Genomic DNA, 23,811 nt, shown 5'->3' on the forward strand with positions numbered 1-23,811 from the left:
TGCATGTACATCGAAGCAGAAGGTCTGCTAACAAGGCAAATGGAATTAAGGGGATCATTGGAAGATGTCTTAGTTTGATTTCCCCGCCAGAAGCAAATTTTGAGGCAGGCATTTGAGTAGGCAAATAGGGATGTGATTACTTTAGACTGTCTCTGGGAGTTGTGTAAGGAGGACAGCAGGGCATTTATCCATCCAGTCTCACTCTCCCCTGGCTGAGAACCATCCCGGAGCTTTTGTCCCCTGTTCTTCCTGGCTGCACCTGCAGACTGCAGGGCCCCAGCAGTGGGGAAGGACTGGAGGCAGAAAGTCGGAAGGTACCTAGGAGAGCACTGCCAGCCCCAGAGGAGTCTGCACCCCCTCCACCCGTCCTCCAGTTGCAGCAGAAAGCAGAGGGGCGGGCAGGATGTGACGCAGGGTGCCAAAGGAAAGACCTCTACTCTAGCCTATGATGGCATCTGTCTATCAAGAAAAAGACACTGAGTGTTCCTTAATAGAACAGGCTTGGCGTACCCACTAATACAGCTGTCACCTCCCAAAGCCTCTGTTCCCTCATGTGTGAAATAAGAACAACGATTCCTGCTTTTTAGGACTATTACGTGAAATAAGAGATACTGTATGTGACGTGCTCTGCATGGGACCTGCCTGTACCCACAAATGAGAGGAGCTGTGCAAAAAAGAAAGAAGAGACAGCAAAAAGCAACCAAACAAAAACAGAAGAAAGAGAGAGGAAAGAAAGAGGAAGAAAAGAAAGATTATTAATTGTCACGTGAGACATCTGTTAGGAGATACAGTCACGCATGTTCCTATTTCTTGCCAAATAATGTTTGTGACTGTTTCACAGCTCAGGACATAGAGTCACACACGTTTCACTCGAGTCCCCGGCCCTGAGTTCTTTCTGCTCCCCAACTCCACTTTCCATTTTTCTGGCAGAGTTTCTGCCTTCAGATGCACACAGGGTGCTTTAGGACCGGCAGCATGACCCAGCCAGCCTTGTGGACAAGGGCCCAGCCCAGCTCTAAGGGAGGAGTTCTGGCTTCTTACCCAGACCTCAGATAACAGAGATGCTCTAGGTCATCGACCAGGTTCTCATGTAAAGTCCAAATCACCACTGGGTAGTAAATGCCCTTTTCGCCTTGGGGTGGACATTCGCTTGTTCACTGATCCTTGGAATACAGATAGTACTGAATCTGCCGTGGGCCGGCTGACCCCAAGACCCATAAAGAAAGTTGGTGGAATGGTCCAGGCTGGTTTCAGGCTCAGTGATGCCAGAAACACTGATGCTGGGGGCACAGCCTGCTCCTGATTGTATGACACTGATAAGGAGCTTCCAGTTCAGAAGGCCAAGTCACTGGCGAAACCTGCAAAAAAGGAGTTGTACAAGCTTTGCAGTAGAAACAAATAGAGGCTGCCAGACCAGCCATGTCACCACTTCCCTGGAATAGGAAAAGTTGAAGTCATGGCCAGAGCACTTGATGTCCTGGGTGCAGAGGGACACACCCATGCCCCACACATGCACACTGGTGCTGATGAAGGAAAATTTGGACGCAGCTATTTTCATGACTATCTCAGAGAGAAGATGTAGAGCCAAGACTCCATAAAACTCCAGTGGGATCCACGTCGCTAATTGTCTTGCTGCACAGCTTCCCTTGTGGCACGTTTTGATGAGTCTGGATCAGGAGACCCGAGCTCTCCTGACTGATTAAAGCATGAGCATGGACTCTTTTCTGCTTCCTCTTTGTGATGATATGAGAGGAAGAGGACCCTTTGATCACGGGAATAGGGCGGACATGGAGGAGGGAAAGGCATAGGATCTACCCTGAGCTCGGATGCTTAAGGCACCCTAGCCTTGGGCTCCCTTGGTCACGTGTTTTTGTAAGATTTTTTTCAAAGGAGATTTTGACTACAGTTGGTTAAGAGCACTGTCTCTTTCCACTGTGATTGCCTTTACCCTCACGTGGAGAGGTGTTGGCATAGCCAGAGGCATTTTTGGGATCAGTCAGGGGAAGCTGAGTTGGGGATACATTTTATATGGGCTTAATAAGATATATTTATGTGATTTTACAGTCACTTCCATATATACATGTATCTGGTAGTTAATTACTAAACATATATTATTATGCTAAGCTATTTTTCAGTTATTAAAATTTGTAATTTCTATAATATACTTTCTCATTCTAAAAAATATCCCCATTGATATTTAATTTTGTTTTATAATTTGTATTTATTTAAAAAGGGCTTCTAATTGTATAAGCTCAGACACCACAAACCTGGATCTGCCCTCCTACACCCCCCAACCAAGGAAACACCCCTCCCCCCTCGCTCCCTCCCTCCCTTCTTTCCCTCCTTCCTTTCTTTGCCCCTCCTCCTCCTCCTCCTCCTTTTTCTTTTAGAGGCTATGGCCTTACAATATTTACCTGACTTTCTGATTTCTTGCTCCTATTTCACTTTCTCATAGAATCGAGGCGAAAACGTTTCGTGTATATAATAGATTAAATAAGATTTTAAAGAATGGTTTGACAACCCAACCACCATGTAAAATGCTGTTCCCATAAAAGAGTGTGCCCTGTGTTATAAACTGCCAGCTCAGAAGGACCTTCTGGATGATCTGTGTCCTACACAGTCTGGCCTCTGCTCTCTGTTCTAGCTCATTCCCTACCCTCCTCTGAGGACACCCTGCAGGCCTGCCCTTTGAAGTCAGGCCCCCAGGCCACATTATCTTCCACAGCCCTTTGTTTCTGCATTTAATATTCCTTGCTTGGCTTCTCTTTATTCTTCTTTTACTAAGAATGCTAACAAACAAAGTTGTCAGGTTTCTTAATCCCAAGTAAGTAACAAATAGCATGTTACTATCCAGGGAAGAGTTTCAAGAAGCAGTCACACTGAAAATTGCAAGAAATAAAGTCTCGAAAGTGAATAAAGAGACAGGAAAAAAATAAAACACAGAAAACTAAAATAATAATACAGTGTTCTGAGTCTGTAATATAGGCCCATTTCCTTTAGGAGCAAACAGGTGTTTACATTTCAAAGTGCATGAGGGCAGCAACATGGAATCAGTCATATTCATGTGATTAACATGGGCATTTGGTATACAAAGTGCAGAAAATGTGAAAAATTTTCATCCAACAAGGTATATATTTTAAAGTTTTTTTTTTTCTTACAGAATCTCTGTGGTGCAGGAGGCTTACATAATTCTTCAGTAATGTTGATCAAGCAACATGGTATTTTATTAAATTGACTCTGGGGGAAGTGTGGCATGATGGTTATGACTGAGATTTGATGTCAGACAAGCCTGGTCATAAATCCTGGTTCTTCCACCTAATTAGCTATGGACCCCTCTGAGCTTCATTTTCCTCGTATAAAATGTGGGTCATCGTCTCTACCTCGTAAGATCTTGGAGAAATTGTCCATTTCTTAATTCATATCTGCTAAGGATTCATAGAACAGTTGCCGTGTGAAGCTTTTGGCAGGATCATTTTCCAGTCGGCTCCTGGATTGTCATTCAGTTTGCAGCCCAGCGTTGCAAGAGTATAGCACTTTGTCAGCTGCTTCGGCATTAATAGACATGAAAATATTTCTTAAAATATTTTCCTTGTTTTTTAGGTTTGTTTTCTTTGATATGTTTTCTTATGGGAATAATGGGAGAATAAGTTGCACTCAGAATAAAATCCAGACTCCTTTTGGGCCCTGGCTGCCTCAGTCAGCTCACCTATGCCCCTCTGAGCTAAGCTCAGACACTTTACTGAACGTCTGTAAATGTCAGTGTCCTCATTTTTAAAGTGGGAATGGGCACTCATAGAGATGGTTCTGTTGATTAAATTGGGTAACTCCTATAGAGAGCTTAGCCCAGTACCTGCACATGGTCAGTGTTTGAGAACAGTTCTTTCCTGAGAGCCCCTGTAAGCCACATTCATCTTTAATCAGACCCTGTGGTCATAGAGAGCTTTGGATGTGACCAACAGAAATAAACGGAGATTACTGACTGGAGCCTGAAAAAAATAGCTTATAGAACTGAGGGAAGAGGCCTTGGGGAATGCGGGAACCGGGGCAACTGAGGGTCTTCAAAGCAAGAACGAGTGAGTAAACCACCCTGTGAGGTGCTGCGCCGCTGACCGCACAGCCTCTTGTCTTGTCGCCTCTGAATGCCCACGGGGGAGGTTCAGATGGCCCAGCTTGGGTTTGGGCCCTCCCCCGTGGTAAGAAGAGTGAGGTCTGGGGTTGGCCGCCCCACCAAAGCCATGACAGGACACTGGACAGACAGAACTACCTATTGTTCTCCACAGACCTATCGCTGGGTGTTTCTGAGGACCTGCTAAGCCAGTTTCTCTCAACTGACTTCTCAGCTTCTTCTTTGTCAAAATTTAATTGCTTTTTATAAGAACTCAACCTCATTTCCTCCCATCTTTCTAGACAGTCATTCCTTTTTCTACACTTGATCTTAGCCAAAAGGCCGAGAAGCGATAGTCATTCCTTTTTCTGAGTAACTTCTATGATGTTTATTCACTCATACATTCATTTAGTAAACAAATATTTACTGAGCACCTACTAGGTGTCAGTTTCTCTTCTGGGGGCTGGTTTACCTCAGTGAACCCAAGAAATCAAGGACATACTTGAGTTGGGGGGGGACAGACAACCAAACAGAAACAAATAAATAGATGACATCAAGTGGCAACAGGGCTAATGACAAATCACTAATGAGAACAGCCGTAAGACAGGGAAAGGAAGGAGTGAGGAGTGCGTGGAGGTGTTGCTCAGATTGGTTACCCGTGTTTGTATGAGTCTGTCATCCAACTGCTCCCCTTTTGATTAGTTTATTTGCTTGCTTGTCTGTCGTAAGTGACTAGCTGGCTTGCCCTGTCTAGCAGTGAGCCCCTTAGGGGTGAAGTCATGTCATTCATTTCTAGGGCTAGCCCCTGCCTCACAGTGGATGCTAAATTGGTGTTTGTTGAATGAATGGATAAACACATACCCCTTATGTGTGGCTATTGGATGACTGTATTTTTCTGCTTGTGAGCCAGCCAGCCTTTCTCCCAAGAGGGGCACTGCAGGTGGCCTGGAATTCCTGTGCTTGTCAGTTCTCTGTTGTTGACTGACCAGTTAGCCGAATAAGACATTTTTTTAACCCCCTATTTAGTGGATCTCTCTTCTCTGGAATCAGGTTGGTTTCTTTGTGCTATTATTGTTTTTATTTTCTCATAACGTGCTTTTTGAATTTACGACCAGGTCTGAGAAAAAAATGAGAAAAATATCTATTCCTCACAACTTGAGCCCCAGAGTCATGACACCAGAATGAATCGTGGCATCTGAAGGAAGCTCAGGAGAGCACCTAGCCCAAGTGAGGTTGTGCCGTGAGAAACAGGGCAATGGTTTCCTTTGAAGGAAACTGTATTCCTCTTAAATCTGCTCCCTCCATACTTAACATCCATGTTTCCTGAAGTGGAAAGAACTAAATTAATCCTCATTTAAGTACTCAGTCTAAAAGTAGAAAACAAGACAATGAAGTGCTTTAAAATATTTTTATTAAACATTTTTGTAAAGTAGAGCCAGTGTTGATTGCATGATGTTCAGACGTGGCCTCCACCCTAGCAGGATTCATGGCTTTTTACTTCAGACCAATGAATGGACTGACATTGACGCAGCTCTCTGGTTGTGATGGTAGCTGGGTTTATAAATGGTCAGCTGTGCTGTGAATATATTTAGCTTATGCTAAGTGCCCCTGAGAGGATGAATATCATCTGTTTCCAGTTGAATTGTGTTTTGGAGCATGGTACATTTTTTTCTAAATGAATAAATATTAAGCCTTTTTCACTTCCAGAGGAAAGTTAGGGTTAGATGCTGAAATTCAAATTACTAGACTTATTAAATCAAATTAAAATGGAATGTAAAAAGCCATTTGATTCTATTTATAAGTACTTGTCAGAATATACTGCTCAGTGAAAATGCCATGTTTTGGGTAAAAAATTAGATACCAACACTAAGACCAGAAACCATTTCATTCATTGTTAGCATGAATGGATGGTATGGCTGACTGATCAGGTAGTTAGAAATAATGGTTAAATGGTGTTGGTAACTGTACAGTATCTTCATATAACATTTAAAACCTTTTAAAGCAGTTTTTGTCCAAATGTTTTCAGACTTTCATATCATAGACCTTGAAGTTTGTGTATGCAAACCAAAATATATACGGTGACTATTTTAAGCACTATCGCCATTAAAAAAGGATTCACTTCAGCCTTCTGAAAAAGCTAATTTGGCTGGCCGTGTTCATTTGTTCATAAACAATAAACTTCCTGATAGAGATCTTAAAGGAAAAGTAAGAACCAACTTGAAATGGATGTCCAAAGGGCTTTTAGAGTGATTACATACATTCTCGGAGTATAGAGATCTAGCGATGGTAAGTGACTGCTCCAAAGTTAGCCCCCTGCTAACTAACGGCCACGCTGGGGTTAGACCCCAGGATTCCTGACTTCCACACCTGTGTTCTTTCTCCCTTATCCCCTTGTCTCCCTGACATGATCGTTTGAATTAGCAAGATATGCATGTAGTCTACAAAATTTCTCTTCTGTATCTGTTTCAATGAAAGCAGCTATTATATAAACAATGCATATATACCCTGTGGATTATTTACACCTGCTTTCCCATGTGTCCTTGCCCCTCCCACCCCACCTCCATCATTTTCTTATCAGTCTCTGAGAAAAAATAGGTAAGATAGGCTGTTTCAGTGTGCCTCTGTGAGCAAATCAGTGAGACTTGTCCAGTGGCATAGAGAACAGACAGAGCTTTGATACCTCTCGGGTGGTGTACTCTTCTCCTGGTCTCACCCAGCTGACTTGGATGCCAGCAACAGGCTTGGTTTTTAATGGCCTGTCCACTCTGACACTAAAGAAAGCCTTTGGGGCCCTATGTCTGGTCAGCTCTGGTAAACTGCTTATTTATTCACCTTGCCACTTTAACTCAGCATCTGTGTTTTGTTTTGTTTTCAGTAAAATCTGAAGCTCTGAAACAGAGTTAACTATATATATTTTAAAATGTAAAACACTGTGAATTCATTTGACTTAATTCCACATCTTAACAGTGAAAAAGCCTAAAATATCACTTTTCAAATTGTAATGCGCTTATATGTTAACAAAGTAACTATGAGATAAAGGAAAATATACAAAAACCATTTCATAGATTTTTTGTTTTAGTTAAAAAAAATCATGCTTGGAAAGATTACATTATATTAAGCCAAAATATCTTTTAAATATCTATATTATTAAAATGTACAGATTATTGTAGTAAGAAAAAATTAAGAATCTGTCTTACATCATTATTCTTATATTGCCAGAACTAAAAATAGCATAATAACTATTATTTGTGGTACATCCAGAGGTTCAGTATTGCCTGAGGGTCCTTACCACTGAAATATATCACCTCTAACTATGTTCAAAGGGACAAATCTCTTAACTCTTTGGTAAAGTTCTTAGTTCTGCTTTAACTGTATTCAGTTCCCTGTTAAATGCTTGGAGGGATATGAGTCCTTGGTTTATTGACTGAGAAGCATTTTGCAATGATTAGTACATCATCAAATACACAGAAATCGGTAGAATATTATTTTTTTTCTAACATGTCAGTTGGAACATCTTTTCTTCTTGAATTACTCCAATTGATTCTTTTTAATAATAAGAAGGATTTTTAGAAACCTCCAAGTTGTGCATTTCTTGGTACTTATTCCTAATACAAGTAACACTCTGATATTTAAGAATTAAATGATATGAGTTGGGAATTTTTTTTTTCTTTTTTTTACAAATCTCCCAAGAGGGCTTTGACCCTGTTGATAGTTTTGTAACTGTAGTAGGTAGACTAATTAGATTGTCTAAACTAGTGTTCCCAGAGTTCTAAAATACACTTTTTCTCAAAGAGAGGTTATACATGTGAGAAACACAATCTGAGAGACCGCCCCCTCCCCGTGTCCATTGGCGATGGGATTCAGCAGACCACACCCCCTTCCTCCAAGCCTTCTCAGTCAGACACACTGAGCCGGGCCCCTCACAGGCTCCCTCCCATACAGCCTCCTCCTGGGCTAACAGCTTTGATCATTCCTTTCTTCTGAACTATGAATCTAACCAATACATTAATCTCACTTATTGACCTATTTATCGTGATTTCTTATTGTTACATTATGACACTGTGTCTGCTAATTCTTTTTGGAATGTACCTAAACTTTGCTACATCTAAAAGGAGGCTCATTTGGTGCTTGTTCTGAAGTGCAAAATGAAGGCCCGTGTTCCTGACTGTGCCTTCCCTTGGATCTGTATTCTCTTCCAAGGAGTTTATAAATATCAACAAGAGGTCAATGCCAGACTCCCCATTTCTGCCTCTGACGCCTTTTCTAGGCAAGTCCTTTCTGGAGAGCTCTACCTCTACCCCACTTGCACTCCCTTCCCCAAAACGGTTATTGATAACTAAGGCCAAGTCATGGGATGCCTCGCGGAGTTCTGCCAGTAAATATGTGGGGATAAATGACCTTTAAAAAATCCTTTAAGATTTTTTCATTCAACATATTTATTTTGCCTGTTTTCTTTTAGATCATCTCAGCTTTGATCCCTTGGAACCATCCACTAGTGACAGTCATAAAGTAAGTGTACATTTTAAATTTTCTTTCAATCGCTGTAAATGGAAATCTCAGTTTTGTTCAGTGGTTTTCACCAGAGACAGTTTCATTCAAATATTTTATCAGTGAATAGTAGTAGTATAATAAATGGGAGTTTTGGGGCTTCCCTGGTGGCGCAGTGGTTAAGAATCCGCCTGCCAATGCAGGGGACACAGGTTCGAGCCCTGGTCCGGGAAGATCCCACATGCTGCGGAGCAACTAAGCCCGTGTGCCACAACTACTGAGCCTGTGCTCTAGAGCCCGCGAACCACAACTATTGAGCCTGCGTGCCTAGACGTGCTCCACAGCAAAGACAAGCCACCACAATGAGAAACATGCACACCACAGCGAAGAGTAGCCCCCACTCACCGCAACTAGAGAAAGCCCACGCACAGCAGGGAAGACCCAACGCAGCCAAAAATAAATAAATAAATAAGTAAATAAATTTATGGAAAAAAATGGTAGTTTCATATACAGGAAAGATAATAAACCCTCTCTTTAAAATTTGTGAAAAGGATAATGGATAGAAATTAAATAAATAAGGCACTGCTTATCACTCTTGAATATTGCCCGTGGCATAATAAAGTATATCTGCAGCCACCTAGTGGAGTGTTTTTTATGTACCATCTTCATCCCAGACAGCTGCCAGAGTCCTCTCAAGGGGCACATTACAACAGCTTCGTCTTCCATTTTAAATTGGGCCATAGTCCAAGAAGTATCTCAAATGGCATTAAGCACCAATTAACATCTAGCAGAGAGTTTAGCACCTAACAGGCACATAATAGAAATTTGTTGGAGAATGAATGGGTGGATTAATTAATTCATCAATTTTATGCTCTTTGAGGTCCTCACTAGTGTGAGGCAATGTGGTGCACTGGTTAGTGCCCCAAATCTGGAGCCAGATGCTTGAGTTCAGGTCCTGGCTCTGCCACTTACTAGCTGCATGACTTTGGGCACAGGTCCAAACCTTTCAGTGCCCGGGGTTTTCCATCCATAAAATGGGGCTAATAAAACTACCTCTCTTGTTGTTGTTATGAGGTTATTACAAGAATTAGATGAGTGAATATTTACAGAATGCTTAAAATAATGCCTGGCATGTGGTAATCTCTATAAAATGTTTGTTGAATAAATTAAAATATATTAAACATATAGGGATATTTTGAGGTTCCAGATTTAGAGATTGAAAAACTGGTTTAGCCTAGAAGCAATAATGCTCCAGTAGCAATAAATATATCTACCACTCAAATCTTGGTTTCAATATTATTTCCCAATAAAAAGAACCAGAGAAATGGCTGATTGAGGACTGGGGCAAGAAATATGCAAAATGAGCCTGGAGTATCTTATAGTGCCAGAAAGTAAGGAAGTACTAAAAGAAAAAAGGTAAAACAAAAACAAAATCTCGTAATGATGACTGTGACACAGTGTATGTCGAAAGGATGCAGGAGCCAACTAAAAGTTCCCCCAATGGCCAAAATTGGAACAATTTGAAACACAAGATAAATAACTGGTATTGAGGTATAACCCAAATCTGATAACTATCTATTCTGATATAAATACATGATTGGATAAATATATGAGGAAAATAGACAAATCTCTTATGCAGAAGAATTCCAAATAATGTATGTAGATACTCTGCTTTATGGGAGGTAAAGCATAACTCCGGATGGGGCTGCACAGAGTTTCTTTCTTCCAAAGAGCACAGTATGGAAAGGGAGTGAGATTTTTTTAAAAAAAGAGTAACTTACAATAGAGAAACCTGACAAACACTACCTCAAGCCAGGTAGTCAAGGTTAACATTAACAGAGATATGCCATATTGATAGTAGGTATCCTTCACATCATGTGAGATGAGAATGGCATTTGACCTCTGTGATCTTCCTCCCAAAACATACTACCCCAGTCTAATCATGAGAAAAACATAAGAGAAATTTCAATAGAGGTGCATCCTACAAAACACCTGAATAGTCCTCCTCAAAACTGCCAAGGTCATCAAAAACAAAGAAAGTCTGAGAAACTGTCACAACCAAGAGAAGCCTAAGGCAACTGGCCAGCTAACTGTAAGGTGGTATCTTGGATGGGATCCTGGAACAGAAAAAGAACATTAGGTAGAGACTAAGGAAATGTGAATAAAGTATGGAGTTTAGTTCATAAACATGTATCAATATTTGTTCACTAATTGTGAAAGATGTACCATCCTAATATAAGATGTAATAACAGTGGAAACTGGGAGCGGGGTATACAAGAATTCTCTGTTCTAGCTTCACAATAATTCTGCAAATCTGAAACTTTCAAAACTAAAAACTTTATTCTAAAAAATAATGAAGTATGCACATTAAAAAATAAACTGGTTTGAAGGTATACTCTCCAATTTTCAAGTGCCAAGATAATAGTTTTTTGAAAAATGTTGAGTTCAACTAATTTATGTTTTGAGACTCATACATGAAGAATTATATTCTGCATTAAAGTTTTGAATTGGACAGAGGTGTACACATCTATAAAGCTTTAGGTTATATTTCTGCTATCCTCAAACGGAGGAAGAAAATAGCACTGGCAACACAAACCTTTTTTGCAAGAATAATTGTTATTGGAGTTCGAAGTGGATTGTCAAATTTAACAGCATAACAAATTTAGTGGCGTAAAACAACATGTAACCGTTATCCCGCAGTTTCTGTGGATTGGGAATCTGGGTGTATCTTACCTGGGTCCTCTGCTTAAGGTCTCATAAGGGTATAATCAAGATGTTGGCTGGGCTGTGTTCCTTTTTGGAGCCCGATTTTTTTCTTCTAGGTTCACGTGGTTGTTGGTGGGATTCACCTGTGGTTGTAGGACTGAGGTCTCTTGTTTTCTTGCTGACTGTCACCTGCGGTGCTCTCACCTCCCAGGTATCACTCAGGATTCCTTGCCATGTGGCTGATTGCTTCTCACAGGCCTTGTCACAACATGGCAGCTGACTTCAAAGCCAGCAGGAGAATCTCTGACCCCAGTCTGCTAGGACGGAGACTTACATAGTGTAAACTAATCAAGGGAGTGACTATCCCCTATGGCTTTGCAGTATTCTGTTGGCTTGGGAGCAAGTCACAGGTTGTGCTTGCACTCAAGGGGAGGGGATCATCCTAGGGCGTGACTCACTGGGCAGTCACGTTAGGGTGTGTCCACTACAACAGGAGAGTTTTGAAACAGACACAGGCAGCTGGGCATATAGGAGCAAACCAAATAAAAGGAGAACAAATCAGAAATGCTTGCTTGTTGCCTTCAAGCAAACTACAACTCGAGGTAACTAAATAAGTTTCATCCCACCCATTCACACACAAATACACAACATTATGTTTAACTTGGATGAATATTTTTAAACCCTGAGGAGTATTTGAAGATGAAGGAATCAGAGAAATATATTTGGAGATAGCTCATAAATACATCACTGTTTTCCTGATTAGGGTGGTTTTTTTTCCTTTTCAGTGAAGAAATTTACACAAAAATATGTTCTCAGTGGCAACAACATTTATGCATTCTCATTATAAAAGTCCAAATAATATGATCTCATTTTCAACATTTCGTAACTTAATTTTTTTCATTTTTGAGACTGTTTAGTTTTTTAATACTTATGTTTTTAAACTCTGCCTTCTAATAATTATTAATAGGATGATACTGTTTAATTTATAATTTTTACATTTTACATGATGCTTATAAATTTGTATATTTTAAATGTATTAAATATCCATTTTCACTGATTTCTTTTTATGGGTTCTGAATCCTTTTCTTATAAAATAGTAAATACAGAATTTCTGCTATCGTCATTTTGCTCCAGTCTTGTAATCACCACCCAGACTTTCAGGAACTCAATTTTTTTTTTTTTTCTGATTGCTCTTTATAAGACCGAAATGTCCCAGAAATCCTAACATTTAGTCATTGGAACTGCATTTGCCAAGCTGCTGCTTGCATCTGGAAATAAAGCACAAGTACGCTTTGTTAGACCCTGCATCTGAATTGTGGGTTTGGATAATGTGTTCACTGTCTGTGCATCTCCATGGAGGTCAATACAAACCTATTAGCAGATTGAACCAGAGACCTTTGCAGTTTGTCTCAGATATGCGGCCACCTTAAAGAAAACAGGCAACTTGTGGAAATGAAGCTCATTAGCAGCCAAGTTGACATGAAAAGAAAATATGTATTGCAATAATTTAGTTAAGAAACTCAAAGGAGAAATGATTTCTTGTGGCTCCTCCTCCCTTACTCTTCACCCTTTTTCTAGTCTTTTCCTGCCTGTATTTTTCTGCTCAATCACAACTAAGCCTTAGGCTGCAGCTATTGGTTCTCTTATGCCAAGGGGTGCAAAAGGTTGTAGCTATTGGTAAAATAGCTCATGTAGCAAATAAAGGTCAAAGCTTGCTTGCTTCCTTCCTTTCTTCCTTGGAGATGTTTTCTTTGTAGGAATTAAATAAAGGGACCTTTTTTAAAAAAAAAAAATACAAGATAAGTTAGAGTAAATAGAAGTAACCTTTCCTGCTTAGGAAGGAAGTATTAAGTGAAAGCCCAGAAGAAGAGCATTAGTCTTTGGTTGGAAGGTCACAGGATAAAGCATTCTTATCAGAGCTGAATCCAGGGGAATGTCTTGGAATTTGCCAATGTTGTTGGCCTGTGGTGATCATCAGATCTCTTTCCCCCTGGTTTTAGAGGGGTTTAGTCTTGCCTAATGATTTCATCAGATTTATTCACCATGTATCTAAATATATAAATCTGTTATTTTCACCTATTACTGAAATTCTGGGTTTTTTAATAATACGTTTGGAGCAACGATTCGATCTTTTTATCAAAAGACCTGAGTTTAATTTGAAGTAGTATATATTCTAAATAGTATCTCTGTACATTATATCTGTCTTCAGATTTTGTTTCTAGACCATCTTAACATCATTTTGCATCATGGTGATCAAATCTGAGCTGGATTTCCTTGTTTGGTAGTACCGAGGTAGCAATTCGTTGTTGTCACCTGGGTCTTCTTTTGGCGTAAGACAGGCATTCACCAACTCATTCATCATATCTCTTTATTTGGTACTGTCCTTGGGGTCCTGTGTCCCCAGTTATGCCCACACCACCTCCTCCCACACTGAGCTCTCCTTTTCCTGAGTTTCCTATCACACGTGTATTCTGTTCTTGGTCATTCCTGTCTTGTCTTATTTACCCATTCTTTGCTAGGGATACTTCTTCTCCCCAAAGAGACTCTTAGCGCTTTGAGGGCAAGGATTCTGCCTCTTGTCTTTTGCGCCTTCACAAAGCTCAGGCCCCTCAGTACTTGATGACTACCTGTCACCATGCCCCGTGCCTCCAACTCTTACACCTGATCAAAACAGTGTTTCCTCAGATCGAGACTTACGTACGCTCCATTTGGCTCGCCCTGTGCTGGGGACCACAGAGGTGGGGTCAGCCAAGCAAAACGATCACTCCTGACTTTGGGACCTCTCATCCTCCTCTCAGGACCACTTTGCTATTCCCAGATCCCAGACTCCTTTCTAGGCATCTCTCCTGTGACTCATTCTCTGAGGGCCTGATGTCACTGAGGTCTCAGCGGAGTATGACACTACTAGGGCAATCTTGTTCTAATAGAGAAATCCTGAAACCCAGAAAGACTTCAAGACCCAAAGTAATGTATCTCCAATGGTGAAATTCCAGACACTGTGATAAGCAACAGTGAAGATATTTTTAACCCATCCTTGTCTGGCCTCCCTTAAATAACACCACACAGGGAGATTCCTACTCTGCTTGCTTACAGGTGTACCCTGCCTAGGAACTGTTAAAAGAACGGAAATGTTGATCTCTGTCTATAGTGTAAATAACCTAGCAGGGCAGTTGGACCACATGTGCCTATGGAGCAGACCAGTGTACTGTTTAATAGTCTTTCTGATCACACAGTTCTGTCTTCTAATCTCAGTTTTTCTACTTGTCAGCTGTGTAGCCTTGCACAAGTTTCTAAAATTTTCTGGGGATCATTTCCTTCATTTATAACACCACGATAACAAAGGCCAAGGATACCATGAAAATTCAACAAATGAATGTATGGGCCGTTCTTGGCACATAGTAAATATGCATGACACGGGTGACCGCAATAATAATAACAAAAGCTAGGGAGGATGGTAAGTCCAAGCAAGGCAGTTTGGAGGTCTGAGGCTGAGAAGAGGTATGCAGAGCAAGGCAGTGATGGAGGTGGAGGAGGATGGAGGATAGCTTCCTAGAAAGGACCTCCTCCCTTCATAGGAGAACATGAGTAGTGTCCAATATCTGTGCTTGCTTAGCCACCGGTACCTAATCCCCTGATAGGTTGGTCTGCAGAGGCATTTTTGGCCTGGAAGCAGTCTGCTAGGGAGTGGAAAAAGTCTGAGTGGAGCCCATGCACATTATCACTGTAGAGTGGAGGGGTAAAGGTAGCTTCACCCCTTTTCATAACTGTTTACTTCTGAGTCTCTCTCCTCCATTGGACTGTGTGGTCCTCAAACCAGGTTCTGACAGTTTATCCCTGTTATCCCCAGGCCACTGTCTAGAGCACATGCTCAGTGCTTAATTATTGGTAGAAAGATTGAAAGGGCAGAAGATGCTGGAGTTTTGCTGCACTACATCTTCTAACAACACAAGACTTAGTACAAGTATGAGAACATATTTTCCCTGCATTCAAGAACAAGATTCGGTCAAATGAAAGATGGAAATATTGTGGTTTGTGGTTCTTTCTCCAAAGCAACATTGTTTGTGGGGTCAGAGACCAAGAAAGATGTGACTTAGGAAAGTTGCAACAGCCTTAAAAATGCTGGTTGTGGTGCATGAAAGAAAAAGAAAAAACAAAAAAACAAACAAACAAAAACCTAAGCATATAAAACTGAAAGAGGGGTCCGTAAAATCAAGCCTGATGCTAAAAGGGATGAGTTGGCAGATTGGAATGGATTACTGCAAATTCCTGCAGCCACCTAGCTTGTGATTTAACGCTTCTCTGAGCTTTTGTTCCAGATATTTGAGGCTCAATTTATTCCCATCTTATCGTCCTTGTCAAAAGCAACTTTTTTTTTTTTTTAAAGGCTGTGTGTTTTCTTTCCATTCTTGTTTATACCTTACCATCCTGCTGTTTACAAGATTGGTCTCTCACACTCTGCCTGGAGTGTCTTCTATTTTTGTGTAGTTAAAATTGTCGGAGGATTCTTTCAGCAGCTCTATTTTGATGAATGGGGAAGCCATGCTGCCCTGTGGAATCCCAGCATGGCGTGGCAGCTCCCCCAAAGAAAGAGGCACATAGCTGTCACGAACGTGTGACCAACTGTGAAACTTTGCACATTCAAGTACTTTAAACACTTGAAAGTGCCTGTTGTACATCTCATTACAGAGATATAATACCAGGTGTGACCTCTCATGTGGGTTGATGCCTCCCTGGAAGTTGTTTGGAGTAACATGAAATGTGATTTCTTTCCAAAGTGGAGCACCTGCCATTTTCTCCCTGGCACTGGGTTGGAAGTGATGTCCTAATGCCTCCTGCCCCTCTCCTCAGCTCCTGCATCCTGTCCTCACTTTGGTCTGATCCTTCTCTCCCATCTGAATGGTCTCCTCTGTGCCCCGTGTTCGGTTGACGTTCCTTCTGATCACAAAATCTTGGTGGCACCTGTGACAAATGGGAACTGGAAGCTGGAAATTGCTCTTTTGCTTTCTTTTTTTTTTTTTTTAACTTTTTATTTTATAGAAAGTAAAAATAAAATTTGATTAACAATGTTGTGTTAGTTTCAGGTGTACAACAAAGTGATTCAGTTATACATATACATGTATCTATTCTTTTTCAAATTCTTTTCCCAATTAGGTTGTTACAGAATATTGAGCAGAGTTCCCTGTGCCACACAATAGGTCTTGTTGGTTATCTGTTTTAAATATAGCGGTGTGTACATGTCAATCCCAAACTCCCTAACCATCCCGCCCCGCCTTCCCCCCCCGCCCCGCCCCCCCCCCCCCCGCCTCCCCGTAGCCATAAGTTCGTTCTCTAAGTCTGTGAGACTGTTTCTGTTTTGTAAATAAGTTCATTTGTATCATTTTTTTTATTTTTAGATTCTGCATATAAGCGATATCATACAATATTTCTCTTTCTCTGTCTGGCTTACTTCACTCAGTATGACAATCTCCAGGTCCATCATGTTGCTGCAAATGGCATTATTTCATTCTTTTTAATGGTTGAGTAATATTCCATTGTATATATGTACCACATCTTCAGAAAGATTGGGGGGTTTGAGCAGAAGTTGCATTGATGGATTACAATTGCTTTAATTACAATTACAATGAATCCTAGCACCAAGAGGATGACCCTTGGCAAAGGGGTGAAGCAGGCCAAGGTTGGCCTTGTCCGTCTGAGCCTCATCATGCCTCCATCCTTCCAGGGGTTCCTAACACTCCCTCCACTCCCTTAACCCCCTGTTTACCTCAGGTCTTCCTTATCAGGGTAGATAGCACTCAATACTTCAGGCTCCTTCCCTTATGTGCTAGTTTCCTTCTATCAAAATTTCTAGTCCCAGATATTATTTCTTTTAGGAACTCTCTGTGATATGAACATGAGTGGTACTGGGTCAAAGACACCTATGCTGGGGGTGCTCCTCTAGGGTGGGAAGGATATAATGAAAAGCACAACTCACCAGGCCTCAGATGACCTAGGTTTATAATTCCAGTTTTGCCACTTATTAGCTGGTGACGTTGGGCTATGTTACTTAACCTTTCTGAGTATGTCCTCACCCATATAATAGAATTGATGAGTCCATGCTAGCATGTCTTACATATGAGACTTTTACCTCCCAGGTTTATCATGAAGCTCATATGAGATGAAGCACTGGAACGCTCTTTATACATGAGAGAGGTTCTGTGCATATGTTAGGGAGAGAGGCAAAAAGGTGCCTTAACTATGTCCACAGTGTTAGCTTTTTGATAGGTAATGAGTTGTAGCAGGAAGCTTCCACCTGGCTTTAATATTTTCTGTAATCTTGGTTTATTGAGCCTCCATTTCCTCACTCATACAAAAGAATGTATACAAAATCTCATTGGCTTGTCATGAGCAATGATGGTTAGAAAGTCCCTTACCCTAGTGTCACTTGGGACTTAGTGTGTATTTTATAAAATGTTAGTTCCCTTCTCACCTTAACATGTCCCTCAATAAGTGACTCTAGACAGTCAGGTACAAGAGTTTCCACACGCTTCAAATCTATCTGTGTATGAGGCAGGTCCAGTAACCGAAATGGTATCAAAGCAGCCCAGAGGAATGATCTAGTCCAAAGGTAACATTAAAAAGGTGTACATCATCCTCTGAAAGGCAGCGGGTGCTGATAATGCACCCATAGGGTGACATGGGGCTGGTTCTAAGGAATGGGGAGGGAGGGGAGTAGGGCACTCGCTTTGTCACAAAATTAAAGAAGGCACCATAAAACTCCATAAAATAACGTTTAATGCAATATTTTTTTTAAATCAAAATTAATGCAAAAAAACCTATGATGAACAAAACATCAATTCAAAACAATGTTGACTTTCTAAAGTATTGCATTAATATATTTATTTTGATTACTGAGTTTTTTGGTGCCCCCCTTAAAATTTGTGCCCAAAGAGAGTGAGCTCCTCACTCCATTGGCCTTGCGCTGCCCCCACCCTGGGGTGGTGTCCACAGGGCTGGGGGGAAGGTCCCAGGGAGGGCTTCCAGTACCCACTCCTGATTTCCCCTCATCCACTCAGGGTCCTGAATTTGGTTTAATTATAACCTTGTGAAAAAAGAAAAGACCATATCAAATGAAATTCTGGTATCCTTTCTAATCAAGTGACCACAATGAAAGATAGAGTTTGGAAAGAAAATATGAAGCCATTTGTTCACCAGAAGCTTGATTTAGGTTGGGGGTTGGCAAACAATGACTCACACACTGACTGCCTGTTTTTGTAGGTAAAGTTTTATTGGCACACAGGCCTGCTCATTTGTTTTTGTGTCATCTAGGCTGCCTTGGTGACACAGCAGCAGAACTGAGTAGTTGCAGCAGAGACTATATGGTCTGCAAAGCTGAAAATATGTATTATCTAGCCTGTAGCAGACCCCTGATTTAGATTATCAAAGGACTTAGATTTTTTTTTAAATAAATTTATTTATTTTATTTATTTATTTTTGGCTGTGTTGAGTCTTCGTTGCTGCATGCGGGCTTTTCTCTAGTTGGGGCGAGCGGGGTCTACTCTTCGTTGTGGTGCGAGGGCTTCTCATTGCGGTGGCTTCTCTTGTTGTGGAGCATGGGCTCTAGGTGCGCGGGCTTCAGTAGTTGTGGCAGGTGGTCTCAGTAGTTGTGGCTCGTGGGCTCTAGAGCGCAGGCTCAGTAGTTGTGGCGCACGGGGTTAGTTGCTCCGCAGCATGTGGGATCTTCCCGGACCAGGGCTTGAACCCGTGTCTCCTGCATTGGCAGGCGGATTCTTAACCACTGTGCCACCAGGGAAGCCCAAAGCACTTAGATGTTTTTGAATCAGCATGTGGGGTTGGCTGCAGATTTACGTAACAGAATTCAAGGACATTTACAGAGGACATTAAAACTTTCCAAGTTTAAGAAATGGGGGAAATGGGGAAGAAATCAGTTTAAAAAGTAAATCAAGAGAAGCAGCTGAGAGCGAGAGTGGGTGGGTCTGTGTCTGTCTCTGCCCCTGCGAGTCCCATCAGACTCCAGCTGTGACTTGACATCGCAGGATATGAGATGCTTTTGCGAGCTTGACATTGCACATATTTAGCAGTAAGCAAGCAATGGGTTTGGGAAAAAGTACATTCACTTGCATTATCATATAAGTGATTTGTAGATTTAATTCTTCATCCTGTTAATGTGGATAATTTAGAACTGACTTCACAAATTCAACAAGCATTTAGTGAGCATATTGTGAGCATTATGCAGAAACTGCAAGAGTCACCCTCTCCTAAGTGTGAGCAAACTAATAGGAAGACCCCAACAATGTATTCTGCTGTGTCTTGAGTTTGAGGTACATAGAGGACACCACAGGGAGGTAAGAGGAGAAAGGTCAACTCATGGATGGCCCTAAATCCTGGCTAGGGAGCTTCAACTTTAACCAGGAACCAGTAGGAAGCTTCCTTGATCAAGAAAGTGGCATATCCATACTTGGCTTTAATTAGGATGTTAATTGAGTGACAGCTTGTGGAGGGAGGGAGGGTGGATGAGAAGATAATGAGAAGGTGATTTCAATACCCTGGATAGTCTGGTGTGGTTTGTAGTCATACAGAGATGACAAGGACTTCAAGTTAGCAGTATCCATGGAAATGGGAAGAGAGTTCTAAGAATGCTGGTGAGGATAAAGTCAACCGAGATTCAGCCACTTGACTAGGAAGGCTACTACATTTGGAGTTGAGGTGATTGGAAAGCTGGAAAAGATATTACTAGAGATAGAGAAGCCAGGTAGAGAAGTAGACTTGAGGATCTAAAACAATAAGTTCAGTTTGATATATAATGAATTGAAGATGCTATAAAAAATCCAGGGTAAAACAGAGAAATGCATCAGAAGGAGAGAGAGAGGGAGGGAGGGGGGAGATGAACATTAAAGAAACAACTATGGTAGAGTTGCCAGTAAAATACAGGATGCTTGGTTAAAATTGAATTTCAGATCAACAGAGAATAATGTTTTAGTATAAGAATGTCCCATGAAATATTTAGGACATATTTATACTAAAAATTTATTCATTGCTGATTTGAAATTCATATTTAACTGGGCATTCTATACTTTATTTACTAAATCTGGCAACCCTAGACCATGGGGATTTCTCATATTTATGGATGATCAGGAGAGAAGGAGATAGTGGAAGAGCCTAGGAATGGACAGATAGGTCCCAGGAAAGCTAGGATATTGTACTATCATGGCATCAGAGGGCAAAGTGGGATTCAGGAGGCCTGAGCAGAAAGGTCAAGGCCATTGCATTTGGCAACCTGGAAATCATTAGGCACCTTGGAGAAGGCAGATGAACGTCTGATTGGGTGGGTTAAGGAGTAAATAAGGGAAGGGAGGTGGAAATAATCAGTGTAGATCCTTTTAGGAAGTGTGATGAAGAAGAGGAGGAGAGAAATGGGTTGGTAAAGGGTAACAAAATAGAAGGCAGATTTGCAGGATTAGAGGCTGAAGCTTTTTCCAGCTTCAGAGAAGGAGATGAGGGAAGTAGCATGTTAAAGCTATAAGAGGAGTGATGGGGATAAGGGATGGATCAAGCTATGGATGATGCTGGCGGGGAGAATCCGGACACAGAGATTAACCTTTGCATGGAGGATGCTCCTTCATCCTCCAAGTCATGAAGGAAGGAGGGGGAGATGGATGAAGATGTGGAGACTTTGAGAGTAGGGAAGAGGAAGGAACACTTTTTATTTCTTTTATTGCTGTCCAGCTGTGCTATTGAGAGTGCGTGTTATGGAGGAAAGGTTAGGGGAGCAGGAGGGGAAGACTCAGGCTTGAGATACTTCCCTTTTGCTGGTTGCACAGGACAGATATGATGAAACGCTCAAAAGTACATATAATTCATCCAAGCGGGAACCATTTATTTCCCTCACGTTGTATTTTCCTCCTGCTGTAGCGAGCCATATCGATTCATAACATAATTGAATTGCTCACTAGGGAAGGGAAAATGACAGAAACAGAATTGAACAGACTTGCTCTCCTCCATTTTGTTAAATTAGGAGATCCTGGCCATGAAATGATCGTGGTCATTTATCCACGTCACAGTCCTAGAAGTGGGCAGCAGGGGCTGCCAGTCCTAGAAGGCATTTTGGGAGACATGTGAATTTCCTAGTCTGTGATTTCCTGTCTCCACCGTGCAGATTGTGTCATGTGGGGTTAATGACTCTGCCATGTCACACCCAGCATACCAGGGACTCACTGATATGTAGGCAGCACACACTGATCCCAACCACTCTCTAATCTCCAGAAGCTGAGGTCAAAAATGGCCAGGATATTCTGCAGTTAGGAGAGGGTGAGGCTGAGGAGCAAAGCAGCCTGCAGTCTTTTAGCTGCTTTTCCTCTCTGCTGGCAAGAGCAGGGATGCTGTTTGCAGCACAGGGAGGGGCCATTTGCAGAGCTGCAGAAGCCCGAGAAAGCTGAGAAAGAAGAGCTATTTGGGGGGGGGGGGGGTGGTACTGTCTGCCTGGGGAAGCTCTTAGGCCGTCTACCTCCAGAGAACATTAACATTTCCAGCCCCTTCTCCACAGCCCTCTCTCTCTCCCTCCTCCTCGCCCCCAACACAAAGGCACAAATGAAATTCCTAAAAGTAGACTACTTCTGCCTAGTTATTTTTAGTATTTGCTGTTAGTATTTATCAAGCTTTTCAGTGTTAATATGTCCTCCCACCCATTTCTCTTCTTGCCTCTAGTTGTGGGGCTTGGGATGGAAGGAGCACATATCAGAAGCAGCTGGTGACCTCATAGTATCTCCTAGAGAGAGGAGACTATGGACCTTTAAAATTTAACATCCCTAGCCCCCAGCTTGAAGAGAAGAAAGAAAGATCTGTACTCCATTAGCTTTGGAGAGCAACACAAGTGTTGGGAAAAATAAACCCATTAAAATGTGTAGGTGGTGTTTAGCTAGCTCAAGGGCCCCAGTTAAGGAGCTGGGTCAGGGAATCCACACATGCATGAAGTGTCATAATGCAAGCAAAAATGGGTAAGAGACCAGGTAAACAAGCAGAATGCCAGAGGAAAAGTATGCAAGAGGAGAGAAAAGTGTAAAAATTCATGCAAAGAGTCTGGGATCTGAGGGAACTGAAGGACTGAAATACCATTAGGTGGGGTGAGGATGAAAAGGCCAGAAGAAGAAAGCTTTATAGCACCATGGTAAGTTATGGCTTCCTGCTGAAATACTGCTTGTTCCTACCTCAAATGCCTGTCCTGTCCCCTGGAGGCAGTCATGACCAGAACAGCCACATTGCTCTGGAGAGGAAATCCCAGGACAGGTTCTAACAGAAGGCTGTTGAACTGAAGCAAAACCCTTTGCCTGGTCACCAAGGTATTCATTTCTTAGGAAGCAGAATATAGCTGTTTCCTTTTGCAGCTTCAAAAAAAAAAATGTTTTGGCTGGATTTTTGTGTTCTTTGTAAAATTTTATTATCATTTTCAGTTTCCTAGAAACTGAAAAACATAATAAATGAAGTAAAAAAAATCAATACATGGGTTCAACAGTAGAATGGAGAGGACAGAGGAAAGGATCAGTGAACTTACAGATAAAATAACAGAAATTACCAACCCTAAAACCAGAAAATTGTTTAGCGAATGTACCATCATTCCTGGAAGGAGAGAAGGAGGACAAGGCTAAAAAGGTATTCAAAGAAACAAAGGCTGAAAGTTTTCCAAATTTGGCAAAAGACACAGACCTACAGTGTCAAGAAGTTGAGTGAAATCCCAACAAGATTAACCCAAAGAAATCAACACAAAGACACATTATAGTCAAACTTCTGAAAAATAAAGGAAAGGAAAAGATCTTGAAAACAGCAAGAGAGAAATGAAACCTTATCTATAGGGGGAAAAAGTTATAATGATGGTGGATTTGTCATTAGAAACCATGGAGGCCAGAAGGAAGTGGGAGAATATTTTTCAAATGCTGAAAGAAAAGAGCTGTCAACCCAGAATTCTATATCCAGTAAAAAATATCCTTCAGGAATTAAGAGGAAATTAAGACATTCTCAGTTGAAGGAAAACCTAGGAATTTGTCACCAGCAGGCTTATCTTAACAAAATAGCTAAAGAAAGTCTCTAAACAAAAAGGAACTGATAAAAGTGGGAATCTTGGAACACTAGAAGGAAGAAAGAATAATACAAAAAATAAAAATAGGAGTAAATACTATAAACTTTCCTTTTCCTAAGTTTTCTAAATTATGTGTGATGATTGAAGCAAAAATTATAACACTGTCTGATATGACTTTCAATGTATGTAGAGGAGATATTTTTAAAAATTACTTTATAAATGAGGGAGAGTAAAAGGATGTAAAGGGAGGTAAGGAGTTTACTTGAACTGGTATAACATCAACAGTACACTGGTAAGTTATGTATATTTAATGTAGTGTGGAAAGCAACCATTAAATAAGCTATACAAAGAGATAATACTGAAAAAACATTATAGATGGAATTCTGAAAAATGTTCAAGTGTCCACAATAATATTGGAAAATGAAAATAAAGAGAAAATAGAGAA

General features: G+C 41.1%; 1 protein-coding gene across 6 annotated transcripts in view; it reads left to right on the forward strand.

Annotated features, from left to right (window-relative positions):
• Positions 1 to 23,811, forward strand: part of NCALD (neurocalcin delta) — a 445,233-nt gene that overhangs the window by 233,612 nt on the left and 187,810 nt on the right. For all 6 annotated transcript variants that reach the window (XM_059902284.1, XM_059902282.1, XM_059902281.1 and 3 more), the window contains one exon: positions 8,565 to 8,614. The gene's annotated coding sequence lies outside the window, so the exon portion shown is untranslated. The remainder of the gene's footprint in view (positions 1 to 8,564; positions 8,615 to 23,811) is intronic.

The sequence above is a fragment of the Balaenoptera ricei genome, chromosome 17, assembly GCF_028023285.1.
Source record: "Balaenoptera ricei isolate mBalRic1 chromosome 17, mBalRic1.hap2, whole genome shotgun sequence".
In the NCBI taxonomy this organism is placed as follows: Eukaryota; Metazoa; Chordata; class Mammalia; order Artiodactyla; family Balaenopteridae; genus Balaenoptera; species Balaenoptera ricei.